This window comes from Ciconia boyciana, chromosome 9 (assembly GCF_034638445.1).
Source record: "Ciconia boyciana chromosome 9, ASM3463844v1, whole genome shotgun sequence".
In the NCBI taxonomy this organism is placed as follows: domain Eukaryota; kingdom Metazoa; phylum Chordata; class Aves; order Ciconiiformes; family Ciconiidae; genus Ciconia; species Ciconia boyciana.
In genome coordinates this window covers 5,557,493-5,571,342 of record NC_132942.1, presented here as the reverse complement: position 1 = coordinate 5,571,342, position 13,850 = coordinate 5,557,493, and positions in this window count along the sequence as shown.

Sequence of the window (13,850 nt, the reverse complement as noted above, 5' to 3'; positions counted from 1 at the left end):
TTAGGTTTTTATTTGGCCTGGACTGGTATAGGCTTGGCCAGTGTTATAAATCCATATCACAGAAAACATAGCTTTGGAAAAAACAGATGAACTGAAAGATGTCTTACTATTTGGTGTCAGCAAGGTGTAAGCTGCTCTCTGTGGGAATGAGTGACCTGTCTTCTCCCCCTGTCGAGTCAAAATAATTACCTTGCCTATTGAGTTTTATTGGGTATTTTTAACTTTGAGGGAGTTCATTTTACTTTTACTGCCTGAGTGCTGGAATAGAGCTATGTCCATAAAACCAGCAGTTCAGTCTGTTTCCCATAATTCTGTTTTTTCAAGAGACTTTCTCCTGGAACTTTGCTTATCATATGCTTGCTATCACCTGCACTGGAAGTTTTTCTTGGAACTATACAGATAGAGCTAGTCTGAAGTATATGATTGTTCAGCCTTCCTGTCTCATAAGGGATTTATTATCTTTAAGAGCGGTTAAACTGCCAGGAACCTTGAACATACTTTAAAGATGGCAGAAACCTCAATCAAAGCCAGTTCCCCATTGCCTACGTAAGTCGGAGCATTCCAGCAAGCCGAGCTTCAGAAATGAGTGGCTGTTCAGAGCTTAGGACTTTCATTCAGCAGCTTTAAGCAAAAAAAAGTGTTACATGGAGATTTGCAAACCCTTGTCTTTCTCACGTAGAAAAAGGAGAGGATTTGTCTGTCTTCCTTCAAGCTATTAATCTTGACCGTCCTTTAAACAACAGTTGTCTAAAGCAAAATTGGTACATTGGTGATAAACTGATGGGTGTTTGTCTCATGGCACTATATGAAGGGAAGGAGTGATTCAAACTCTTACTTTTTTTCAGTGCTATATTAGAATCGCAGATTCTATTTAAAGACACAAGGGTCATAGTTAATTTTAATTCGTTAAGTCGGAGCAGTCAGATCATGATAATTCGTGTTATTCTGGACAGTAAATGTTGGTCATTTTTGGTGCTACCCAACAACAGTGCATCCTATGAAAATACTGTGGTGAAAGTATACTGTGTTTTTTCAATTTCCTTTTTAAAAACATCTGAAGAGTAATTATTTTTATTTTGAAAAGAGAAACTCTTTGCACATCATAAAAAGGTAACTTGCAGTTGTTTTTTGCAGTACTGTTTCCTTTTAGATGCCAGTCAGTAGACTTGTTCTTGGACTAGAAATAGGACTTCAGTCCTCTCTACTGATTACCTGCTGCTTTGCTTTACTCAGGCAGACTTAGCTCAAACCAGCATGGCAATGTCACAAGGACCATCACAGGAAATAGGTACCTTCTCTTTCTGCTGTTAGTGAAACAGAAAAAACAGCTATGCTCCATCAGGAGCAGCTGCCCATACCTAGAAATCTTCTGTAGTCTGGATGAGCTCCTCTGGGTGTGGAGTGTGTCAGCAGCATGACTGATGCGTTGAACCTCCTCAGGAGGATGCCTGTCAAATTATTATTATGCTGCCTCCTGCCAAGTGATCATGGAGATGCTGCCGTAAGCTCAGGGGAGAGCCTATTGTTGGTCTTCTGAGCCAGAAATGAGGCATTGTCGTAAGACTAAGCAGCTGGTGGGAGAAGAAGGGAGCTTGCAGACAAGTGGGTGAATGATACTCTAATAATGATAACACTGAAGGATTAAGGATTCTCTTCAGTTTACTGCTTGTGAGTGTTTTACAGCTGAGGGAGGTGATGCTTTCATACAAAGTGCTTCATGTAGTGGCATGCTGGGTATGCTTACATTTGTCTTGTATGGCATCGTATTTTGTCCCCTGAGACCACCTGACTGACTCACTCTTGCTTAGGTGCAGTACTACTCTGAAGCATGATTATTTACAAAAAAAAAAGACAACACTGGTACCGTATATGCAACTTTTTTACCATCGTATCTACATTATTTAAAAGTCTGCTTACCTGGGATCTCTGAGTCAGCCTGGATGGATCCTCTGTATTACTACAGAGAATTGCGAAAGGCAGTTGGGTGCAGTCTGTCAGCCCCAGACTGCCTGGGCAGGCAATCACATATGAACTCACCCTAAACTGCAGGGAATTTTTATGTGCAAGAACCTAATTTGGCTCTAAATACTCTTGGCTTCAGTAAACTACTCTGCAAACCACCCATGCTTCTTTATAATCTATTTATAGTCAACACCTAAGCTCTCATTTCCTTGCAAGGGGACAGTTGGTTTTTTGTTATGTTTCCAGAATCCGCACTGATTGTCAGGTTAGGAAATTCTGCACTTCCAACATCTTATTGCTATGCTGGCTATCGGTTCTTATCTCTTTTAGGTGTTGTAAAGTTTTTTCTTACTGGGTGGCATTCCTGTTGCAGCGTGAATGACGGCAATGTTTTGTACGTATTAGTTTTGTGTCAGGCCTCATCTCTCTATGTGAGAAAATTCCCAGGAGTATTTTACGTACGCGTGCGGATAAATCTCCTGCATGCCCCATAAAGTACTTTACTACGGGCCAATATAAAGCAGTCATTACAGGGTGATGTTTAAACTTCTGAGATTAACACAGTCTCTCAATTGCACTTACTTATTTTTATAATGTGTAATTTAGCAAGCGAACCGTGAAAAGTTATGGCATAGCAAGGTCTTCTTAAAAACAGTGGTTCCAACTGTGCTTTCAGTTTGCTTCATTGTAAATCCGGAGCAATTCCATTCTCTTAGTTAAAAGAAAGAAGGAAAATCGGATCATTTCTGGGAGCTGCTCAGCTGGTACGTTATACATACGTCTGAAATGTATTGTCAGATATTGGCATGGCACATTCTCCGCTCCTATTGAAAGCAAAGAGTTTGTGCCAGATTTCTCTGGAGCCAGACTTGGACAATACTGTTTTCTGCATGCAGAACACTTTGTCATTTGCCATTTTGCTAAGGGAGTTCTGCAGTGGTATTTTTGCCTGAATGAGGAAAGCTTGATCAGGCCTCTGTTTGAAAACCAGATGCTTTTTTCTGTGGCCACCACACCTCTAGGTAGCTGTGAGATCATTCCCTGCTACTTACCACTTCCAACTAACCTATCCCATGAGGCTATTTCAGAATACTTTTTTTTTTCTTCAGAAGTCTTCCATGTAAATATACTGAATTGACCAGCAAAGTTTTGACCGTGACTGTCTTTGTTTTGCAAAGTTCTCTTGTAAACAGGCACCATGCTGGCTTCCCTGAATAGCACCATCAGCGCAATTGAATGGGAGCAACAAAGGCATAGGAAATGAAATGTCCATTTGATTTCCTATTCATGTAAATGATAGCTTATCATACTGATTATTAGCTTCGTGTAGTTAGGATCTGTGATGGTTCGTAAGGCTTTTATTGCTTTTTTTAGTGAACTGCAATAAAACATTACCTCACCTGAGTGCTGACTCAGTGTCGAGGCATTCTCCAAACTTAGTGTTATAATTGCTATTAATTCATCATTACACATGGCAAAGAATGTCACCACACTACAGAGCAGCCATGATGTATCTTTACCAGTTGCTCATTCTCTGCAAAATGCTCCTTTTTAAGACTACATGGGATTCCTGGAATGAACAATTTTAAGTAATCCATAAACATAGTTTTAATAATGATACCTAGTTTCTTTATAACATCTCTCCTCAGTAGATGAGGGAATGCTGTACAAAGGAACTAGCAGTACACAAATGGTACAAGTGTGAAGGTCAGGGACGGAGACACGAAATTACTCTCCTCGGGTCATCCTTTGGAGCAGCAGCAGGATGAAGGATAAAACCCATTTCTCTTTAGTTCCAGCTTTGTGTCATATCAGCTGAGCAGTATATCAGTATATCTCTTCAATAAAAAAACACCTGCTTGTAGTTAAGGAGATTTGGCATCGTGTACTGGATCTGTAGCCCAGTCTAATGTCCTCTGAGTTAATGTGGAAGAAGTCTCTTCACGGTCTTTTTTGGAACAGAATACAAGTCAAGGCTACTGAACTCTGAATTCAGGCTTGTCCACCAGTCTTCTGTGTGCCTAACATCTCAACTTTCCCATCTGAACATGGGAAGATATTCGCGTGATCATCCAATACCTCGTGGACTGCTAGGATGAACAGTCCATTTCTTACAGCGTTAGCATTCATGCACCTATTGCCTGCACTAGACTTTGGAGTGGAAATATGGGTAATTGCACAAGCAGATGGTTACTGCATATGCACTGCGGGGATCTGCGCGTTTAAGTACCTACTTGTATGTAGGAATGGGGAGTTTAACACCTGCGTTCTCAAGGTTTGCCAGTCTTTTGGTGCTTGGATCATTTGGCATATCATGTTTTGAAATGTTTCTTTGGAAGCAGTGACTGTTACCTGAACATGTGTAGAGAATTTCTCTGTGTGTGGTACGATGTTCTAATGGAGAAAGCTGCTATCACTGTAGTAATGCCTCTTACAAGTCTGTTAATGACTTCTGGACTTCCTAAATCAGAGGTCAGCAATTAGCGGCCAGTTTTCTTTCAGTCCAGCCAGGCTAATTTTTAAAAATAACATGTATTGCAGAATAACCTTGAAGAATCAGTTGGTCTTACATCTTATAAACATGTCTTACAGTAAAGGAAAAGGTGGTATTTTAGCATGTCTCTTGCTAAGGCGTTGCAGTAATAATTACATGTAAATTCGGTTTAGTGGGAATAAATTGAAGCCAAAACAACATTTCAACTGACAATAGTCATAAGAAAACTTTTATGTAACACAGCTGTGGGAGAGGGAGGCTGGGGAGCTGTAACAGTGAGCAAAAAGTGACGCTTCATCTGTGGAAGTGAAAATGAGCAGAGCTGGTGTAGTTCTGATACCGTGTCTGTATTGCACTAGCAGGTCTGGAGCGCAGCTCTGAGGCTTGAGTAATTCAGCTCCAGCGACACAGATGAGTCTGTGACCGGGAGAATCCGTGTTTCTCTGCTCTAGTAGCATCTCCGACTGTTTTGTTTTCTGTTCTGTGTTGCTGTCTGCAGCCACTAATGGCAATGATCCAAGAGGAAACCACACAGTGTGTTCATTCACTTACACCACCTTTTGGAGCTGCGAAACAAAGGGAACAGGTAGAGGAAAGGCCAAATGAGGACAGGCGTGTTCCTCTTCTCTGCAAACTCATCTTCAGCTGCCTGTGTCTTCCTCTGTTCCTGCAACACTGAAATAAATTTTTTCCCTATGCCTCCACCTTGCAAATATTCTTACTGAACTCTGCTCAGCTCAGTGACGATCGCAGGTGTGTGTAGGCAGGACTGACCTGGACAGAGACAGCAAAGACTGACGGACAATTAAATTTTCTAGCTATTTTTTTTCCCCTCTAACTGGTTTTTTTTTTTTTTTCTGGGTACAAACAGTTGATGTGACCTTCATCAGCTGATGTGAGGGAAAAGGTGTAAGGTAAAGTATATTTTTAAAATTAAATTAAGTTTTATGTGTGCTTTCATAGATCTATTGCAGAAGATGGTGTTGGGCCACATCCTTAGGTACTATAATCTGGTGTAATTCTACCAAGGTGAATGCTGTTATGTCAATTTGGGTATGACCTGAGAATGTAATGTCCTGACAGTATAAACTGGCAGCTTTTGATTTTCCCTCCCTTGTACTGACAAGAAATTGGACCTTTATTTATCTATCCAGTTCCAAAGAAAATCAATTGTTTCATTGTCACCTAGTATTAATTAGCTGTTCTGCTATAGGTTTTCTTCCTTATGGTTGAGAAAGTTTAAACAGAAAAGAATTTTCAGAAGCCACTCTTTGTGTGTACCAACCCACCTGTGCATGTGAAATAGCAGTACCTGGTGCAGGTGGGTTCTCCAGAAATATACTGTGTCTTTTACGTGCACACGTGTATAACATTAACTTGTTTCTGCTCATGGAGGTTGTGGGATTTGCACACTGGTCTGGAGATGACAGATTGCTGATAGGAATTTGTTTAATTTTTAGAGAAAAAATTGTCTTCCAAAAGTTTATTTTTACTTTGGTATATAGTGCAAGGGAACCTGTTGAGGCATGCCCTTTTCTGTTTGCTTTTAACAAAAGTGGGAATTCTTTAGTTAAATACAAAAAATGGAAATTTGCTTTTTTTTTTTTTCCCCCCTCTCAAGTATATTTTGGTAACTGAAGCACATTCACACTTGGAGAGATGGGCCTGTTTTGCAAGGGAAAACCAAAACATTCCAGTGCAGCTAATATTGCAGCTCCTCTGGTGTCTTAAGTTCAGGCCACAGCAGGGGGTGCAGACACCTAAGGGGAATGTGGTAACTTTCTGGATCTTTTCTTTGGAAGAAATAATAAGATGAGTCACAACTAACCCATTCAGCTAAATTAGTAAGGCTCTTGGAGATGAGAGAAGAGATGGGGAGTCTTAAGCAAGGCTGCAGTGGAGAGAGGCTGCCTTGGGGTAGCCTAAGTCTCCACATAGACTGGGCAGTCCTGTCCTTGCCATCGGTGCTGTTATACCTGACATTCCTTTGTGGAAATCAAGTTTTTTTGGCATCACTCTCTAGTTTCAAAGAGCTATTGCTTTCTCGAATGCAAGTACAGAGGCAATTTTCCGAGAAGGTATCTAGACCTTCACTTTTGGAGGACATGTGGTGCCCCCCCCATAAAGGGGGCTGTCCCCACGTGAGCAGCTGATGGCATGTTTTATTCTAGGCTTGACTCTTCCTGACTTCTGTAACAGCTATCTGACTTGCTGGCCACACCATAAGTTTACTTGACTGCCCACTGCAGTGGAGAGGGCATTTTTCCTTGGCTGAAACACTTCGAAGACTGATTCCAAGCCTGAGTTGGGTTTTTGTTGTCATTGTTGGTTTGGTTTTGTGTTTTTTTTCTGCTAAAGTAGTTAAACTTGGTTTATGAATTAAATTGAGCCATCACTTACCCGTAGGCTCTGCTTCTGGCTTAGGCCTCTTAGTTCTAATGGTTTGCCCTGCAGAAAAGTAGTCTTTCTTTTTTTTTTTTTCTTACATCCCTTCAGGCCCAATCAATACAGTCATCTTTGCCATTGCAGGAAGCATAAATTTGCTCCCTTTCTTACAGCCTTCTCTTGTACATCCTTCCCTGCGATGTCCAAGCCTGTTGCAATGATCTTGCTTTGATTATCTTGCTCCGGCACACCAACGGGCTTGGTCCAGGCATCCTGTGTCATGGAGTAAATGACTCCCTAGGAAGAAAGGGCTCTTTAATGCAAGTATCAGCACAAAATATTTTGTTCCTCTTACATGATTAATGAGGAAGGAGTGTTTTTAAGTATATTGGCTATGTGTAGGATCCCAAACAAGTACTTTAAAAAAAATCAATGGAAATAAACATAGCAGCAAAGTAATATGAAAATGTATACTGCTGCCAAAACGGATTGCATCTGTTTTTCTCCACCATCCCGCGTGACAGAGCCTGGGAAGCAGATTGTCTGCTCCTCTGGACCATCAGCCAGGGAGTCAAACACGTTGCTTGGGGTGTTTTGAGATAATAGGAGACTGAGGCCAGATCTGAAGACATCAGATTCTTCTGGCATCCTAAAAAGGACAAAATTATAGGAGGCCGTCCAACCTCTCCACAGCCCGGAGGTGTTTCCAGGTGACCTCTCAGTGTTCTCAAAGCCTTATTGCTGGTGGGGCAGAGGAGCGAGAAGCCAACGTTGGGTGACTCCAGGCCTTTGGCCAGCTGTCATCTCTTCTTGCATCACAGCAAGCGCGTTCTAAAATTTCTAAGTGAGAATACAGGCTGCTGTTTGCATATTTGCAGTGGTGTCATTTACATGTCATGTACTGCAGGCCTGTGGTAAAGTTAGTCAGAAGTTGCTTTCTGCTGGAAACAGTTACCTCTTTTGCAAAAAAGTTAAAAAAAATATTAACGACTGTCAAGAAATGCTGGCTGTTTAGAGAAAAATACGTTAACTTGAACTGTAGAAACTGCACATCATCAGCTACCTTATCCGTGCAACCTGGACTTTTTCTTAAATAGAAATACTACTGAAGGCATTTCAGCGAAAGAACTCTTTGTAATTTGTCACAGTGTGACTTGCAATGGAAAACACGCCGTAGCAGGACCGTAAAGTGCTGTCTTATCGGCTGGGCTGTCATTAGGAAGTGAGGACTATTTCTAACCCAGATGAAATCTCCAGAGCATTTCTTCCTCAAGGACTGGTGGGTGGATTAGCAGTCAGACTCTGAGGAACAGGCTGAAAGCCTCTGTGTCCATGGCGGTAGGGACACAGTTGGAATAAGAAGGAAGACTAGCACATCCAAACCTTTTTTTAAGGATTTTTGTTGTTTTTTACCATTAGCCCTTTTCTAGTTTGTTTTATTTAGCTGTCTTGAGAATCCATGTCTTTCAGCAAGCAGAGAAGTGTATGTGTCTTCTCTGGTATGTAAGAAAATAAGGATATGTCTTTGGTCCATCACAGAAACAGCTATGCACTGGTGAGATGGGCGAGCTGGAGACTTCAGTCCCCTTGCTCGCTGTCTGTGTCTAGCAGCTAAGTGCTTGTGGAGAAGCCCCTCTATCATTAGATAGCCACCGAACGATGATTGATGGACCTCCACTCAACAGAGCAGAGGACGATGCTGGGCTAAACCCAGGGAGCGGACCTGCCACCGTGGTTCTTCTCCCTTCGCTTCCCAGACATCTGTGACCCTGGTGACAAACTGCTGCTAAACGCAGCTCCCGCAGGGCACATCTCTCCAGCAAGTCTCCTTGTTACCCTGTAAGCACCCATCTGCTTGTCTCAACAGTGCTTCGCTGCTTTCTGTTTTCATTTTTCCAGCCTTTGGGCCTTAATTTTTTTTTTTTCCCCCATCGCCATGTGACTGTGAAAAAGAAATGTCTTGGGGGTGAAGAGGTCTGTGTGAAAAGCTGCCTGTCATTCAAAACACAGGCTAGGGTGGCATTTGTTCCAGGGAGTAGCACCTGAAGGACAAGTCTGTTATTCCATGACTCCTTAGTTGATACATTTTCCCAAAAGCTGGTAATCTCCAAGGAAGAAATGGCCTCTCTGGGAAAATAAAGCAAGACATGTAAATTGCTTTAATGGGATGCTCTCATGCATTTATGTCTCCTTAAAAGGAAGCTAAACTGCAGGAACAGGATGATAGATGAGTTTATTTTCACATGTGGATTTAATAGCCTACTAAGATGTAACTGTTTTTAGTGCTAGAAAAAGCCTCCAGGAAGATAGTTCCCTGGGGTGAGGTCAGTGTCCACTTATAGCCGAATTTCAAGGGAATAAGTTGAAGAGTGGTTAGCTTGGGTACGAGGCAGGGTGGTTAATACAATACTGAACAAATCACGGTGATGTGGAAATGAATTACATCTTCACAGAACAGAGAGAGCAGAAGTGCCCCAAAGACCATCTGGGGTTTAAAACTCAAAGGAGTTGGAAGGACCTGATTGCCACTCTCAGCTCTCTTCATAGCCGTATTTGTTACCCTTCCCAAATATTTATGTGATCATAGTTGTCGCTAAATTTGTGCTGAAAATGTACAAAACACCCCGTACTTAGTTTCACATGAAATCTGAGCTCCTCTTCACTGAAGCAGAATGGTGGGAAATCCTTGGCCACAACAGCCCCCTTCAGAAAGGGAGATAATCTAAAATGATCTAAATAAAGACTTCCCCACTGATATGGCACTTGCTAGGCTAAAGCACAGGAAACTGTGAATTTTGGGCTCCATCCTGTTTGACCGTTTACACTATCTCCTTATCAACGTACCTGGCCTGGCTCTGGGAGAGTGGATGGTGTCTGGATACAAGAGGTACAATTTAGTGCTTCCCAACTGCTTGAAAGGGACTGGTCGGTGATTTGTGACCTCTCTGGCGATCGGCGAGATAAAACTCTGCAGTGGGGATGTCCTCTGCCCTGCAACGAATCTTGGCCAGAGCCAGCCCAGGCTCCCCATGCAGACCGTGGAGACAGAGCTGGAGCTGAGCGAAGGCTGTGACCTGATCACTCCCAAATCGTGGGCTGTCCCAAATCGTGGGCTGTCTCAAATCCAGATTCAAGTCTTGCAGCCTGTAGTAGATGGGGGGAGGGGGGGGCAGAAATGAAAGTGCTGCTGTCAAAAGCATATAGATGTTTTACAGGGAATTTAAATAGTAGGCTGTTTGGTAAAACAGAAGCTGAGACTGCTACCTGAGATGATAGCCCCGGCAGGGGGAAAGCCCATCAGACAGGAAACAGTGGGTAAAGTAGTCCAAGCTGGGAAATACAAATGTGATTGCCCTGGGATAAGGCTCATTAACTTAAGCGCATCAAAGTATAAATGTAGCTGTTTTACTCCTGGACCTGAGCTGGCTCGAGCAAAGCCATCCCGAGCGTCTCTTCCCAGTGCTCCTGTCCAGGATCGGCTGCCGCCAGTGCTCCCGTGCCAGCAGAGATGTCCCCCGGAGCCATGTTTGCAGCCTGCCACTGACTGACATTACCTGCTCTCCAGACACCTGCGGTGCTGCTGCAATGCTGGGAATGCTCAGCACCTCGGGAGGTATTCGGGACTGAGTTAATTTAATTATTCTCTTGCTTATTGCCTTCAAAATCCACTTAGTGATAGGGAGGAGGTGCCTTGTCCCTATCATAGTTGATGGCAGCTGGCCAGCAGAAGTCTCTGCCTGGCAGGAGTGGGGATGAAGAGCTGGGTCAGAGTAGGTTTAGCTTCAAGGCACTGGGCAAAAGGGAGAGAAACAGAAATTACTGTGTTTAAAGCTGTCAGCTATATTCTTGATGGATGATTCCCTAGAAGAGTCAGGCCAGGAGCTATAGTGTTGTGAGTTAGAAAAGTCTGTGGAATTGGGAAGAAACATGAGAACCGTTGTCCTCATCCTTGTCTGTGTCTGACCAAACTGTCAGACTTGATCTAAGACAATGACAAGCGTCCCACTGTCTTCACAACCCAACATTTCAGACCACGTAACTCGTCACAGTGCAGTTTTGAGCACTGGCAGCCAGGCTGTATGGTGGGACGTGGAGTGCAGCTGCTGTCCCAAGCAGAAGAGCTTGCAACCAGCAAACTCGGTCCGTGCATGGCCCGAGTTTGAGCCCAAGTGAGGTAACGCTTGTGGCTCTCCCCACTGTTTTACAGTCTTTCCACTGACCTCGTCATTATCATCTTTTATGGCATCCTATGAGCTATTGAAAGCATCAGAGGAGGAAATTAAGGGCCGTATACTGTCCGGGCTTCTGTGGTCGTATGTCCCCTGACGAGCTATTCTCTCCTGGATGTGCCCACAAGCGGCTTCGATTAATGTTGCATAGGACACTGAAGAAAGACTAGAGAAAGAAAGAAAAGAAAAAGCTGAAATCGAGATCTCCCTCTCTATTTCCCATCATGTCCTCCTTGTAAACCTCTGCCTTCCCCTTCTACAACAGATGTAGACTTACTCTCTTTCATTTTCTGTCCCTGTCCCACATGATTGCTGCTCTTCCTTGCCTCCTAACTGCATTTGGTGACCATTTTCTAGCTGTGGTCATCAGTCTCTGCTCCTTACCGCGCTTGGAGTTACCACCAACACTCTCTCCTTTCCTCTCTGTATTTCAGACCTTCTGGAAGGGACGACTTTGGGTGTGAGATATGATATGGGCTTTAGACAGGATCTTTTCTAAACCTCAGAAGTGTTTGGACCAAGTCCACTTTGGCTGGGAGTGCTCTCATGCGAAGTTACCCCAGCGGTCACCTCTGCACCCAAATAATATTTTAGTTAGGCAACACATCACCTTTCTTGTTCATAAATTACGGGCCACTGTGTGCGTTTGGAGGAAGGGAGAGGAATAGAGGAGGAAGGAATTAATCTTGAAAGTACATTGCAAGTTACATTTATTTGATTGTCTCTAATCCATCAGTCTTCTGTTATATTGCTCATCTCCTTGGGGCTTGTTTGAAAAGAGGGAATTTACTGCACTGTAAGCCGGGGCAGTGATTTGCAAAGTGGGGGGCATGGGATGTATCCTAGGAGAGAGCAGGGAACCAGAAAAAGGGGGTGGGGGAAGAGAAAAGCTTGTGAATCACTCCGCAGAGGTGTAAATCTGCCGTATGTTACCCACTCCCCTCCAGCCACCCGTGGGGACATCTTTGGAGGGGAACAACCTACCTTACCCACAACTGGCTCTTGTACATCAGCACATGGGGCCGATCAGAAGTAAGCAAGGACCAGCGGGTGGGCACTTAATTCACACCCTGGCTCCCTGTACGCCTCTTTCCCCTTGGAGTATCCCTTGGGTAAGAAACTTTCGCGGTAGACCTGTGCTTGCTGATCAGGCCTCCTGGATGGAAGCACAGTAGGAACTCATGGTGAATATGGACTTGTCCTCTCCAGCCAGGGAGAGCAGATACAACAACTCCCCGTAGACAGTTATTGTAGGTGTCCTCCCCAACTGAGAAATGTTTGGGAAACACTTGTAACTCTTTTTCTCAGGTGTTAGGAAGAGGATTTGTTTTGTAAATAGTGAAGCTGTTAATTGCCTTGACTTTAATAAGACGGAGCTGAAAAGGTGTTAACAAGTTGCTGTTGCACTGCTGGCAATGAGCCACCACGGGGAGCTTCACAGGGGGAAGGTGGCAAAGTTGCTATGAAAGTACTGCTCTCGAGAGAAGGAAAAAAATTAGGCACCAGTTTAACCAAAGACTTGGTAACTTGGTAACGTGGGAATTCTGTAGGAGGGATTTAACTTGAATCGCCACGCAGTTCAGTTCCAGAGAATTCCCCTTCTGTCGAGCAATGTGGACTGGAGCGTCCCCATGGCAGCACAGCTGTGAAGGTCTGAGCTGGAAGAGCTTTTAAGGGTGGTTGTCTCCCTCTGCTTCTCTCAAGGCACAGGTAGAGGGAAGCTCCTGCATGCACTGTGGGAAGCCCAGGTGCTTAGCAGCTTTGAAAATCAGGCTGGTGGGGTTTAGGAATCTAACTTCAAGCACCTCACTTAAAAAAGAAGTTGCTTAAGATTAGAGTTGAGGTTTCAAAGTCACTAACAGGTCACAAAAATCTTTCCGATACATTCCAGCAAGCCAGACACCCAAATTCCCCATCTTTCCCTGAAAATCCCTGTCAATAAATCCTGCAGAAGGCATCGCACAGATGCTTTTTCGTCCTCCTCTATGGGCTAACCAGGGGCTGATTAAGGCCCTTTAACTTTGTCATGCTAAGGGTTGGTTTTGCAAGTCGAAAAGGACCTGTGACTTGTTTTTTAAGACTTTAGGGAATTGCTGGCACTCACTGGTTTCACTGCACCAGATGCAGCGTGACCGGGAATCTACGCTGCATATGAAAAGGTCACTTACCCTGCTGAAGAGAGGAGATTCTAACACTTGTCAGCTTGAGTGATGGAGACTCTGCATTGAGAGCCATAATATTCATGTCAGAGAATTGCCAAGCCCATGCGGAAGTGTTGAAGATGGATGGCCTGGGGATATACTCCTGACACTTTAATACGGGGGGAGGATACAGCACAAACATCTCATACAGAATTATAATCCATGAAAGGGCACTGGTGGCATAAATTAAAGGGAATCCACCAGGCAAGGAGTTTAACAGCTGAAGCGAAGCAGGCTGGGGTAAAGGCGGGCTGCTGGTGGGGCTGCGGCGGGGGAGAGCACAGCCCCCAGCTGGGGTGGGAAGGAGCAGTGCTGGGCCAAAATCCATTCCCCTCCAAACTGCTTTGCAAAGACCATCTATGCATGTGGCTCATCAGCAGGTAGCTTTCCCGGCTCCGTTTCCCTCTCAGACTTGTCGTCATATCGAGCAGACGCTGTCCTGCTCCTCTGTAGTTGAAGCAAAGCACTTTGTCAATTAATAAACCCAATTCTCAGCTTGCTGACAGTCACTGTGCGGCAACACGACCTGTCGAGGGGAGGGGGACTGGGGCAGGTATTGCTCACCTCGGTACATCAACC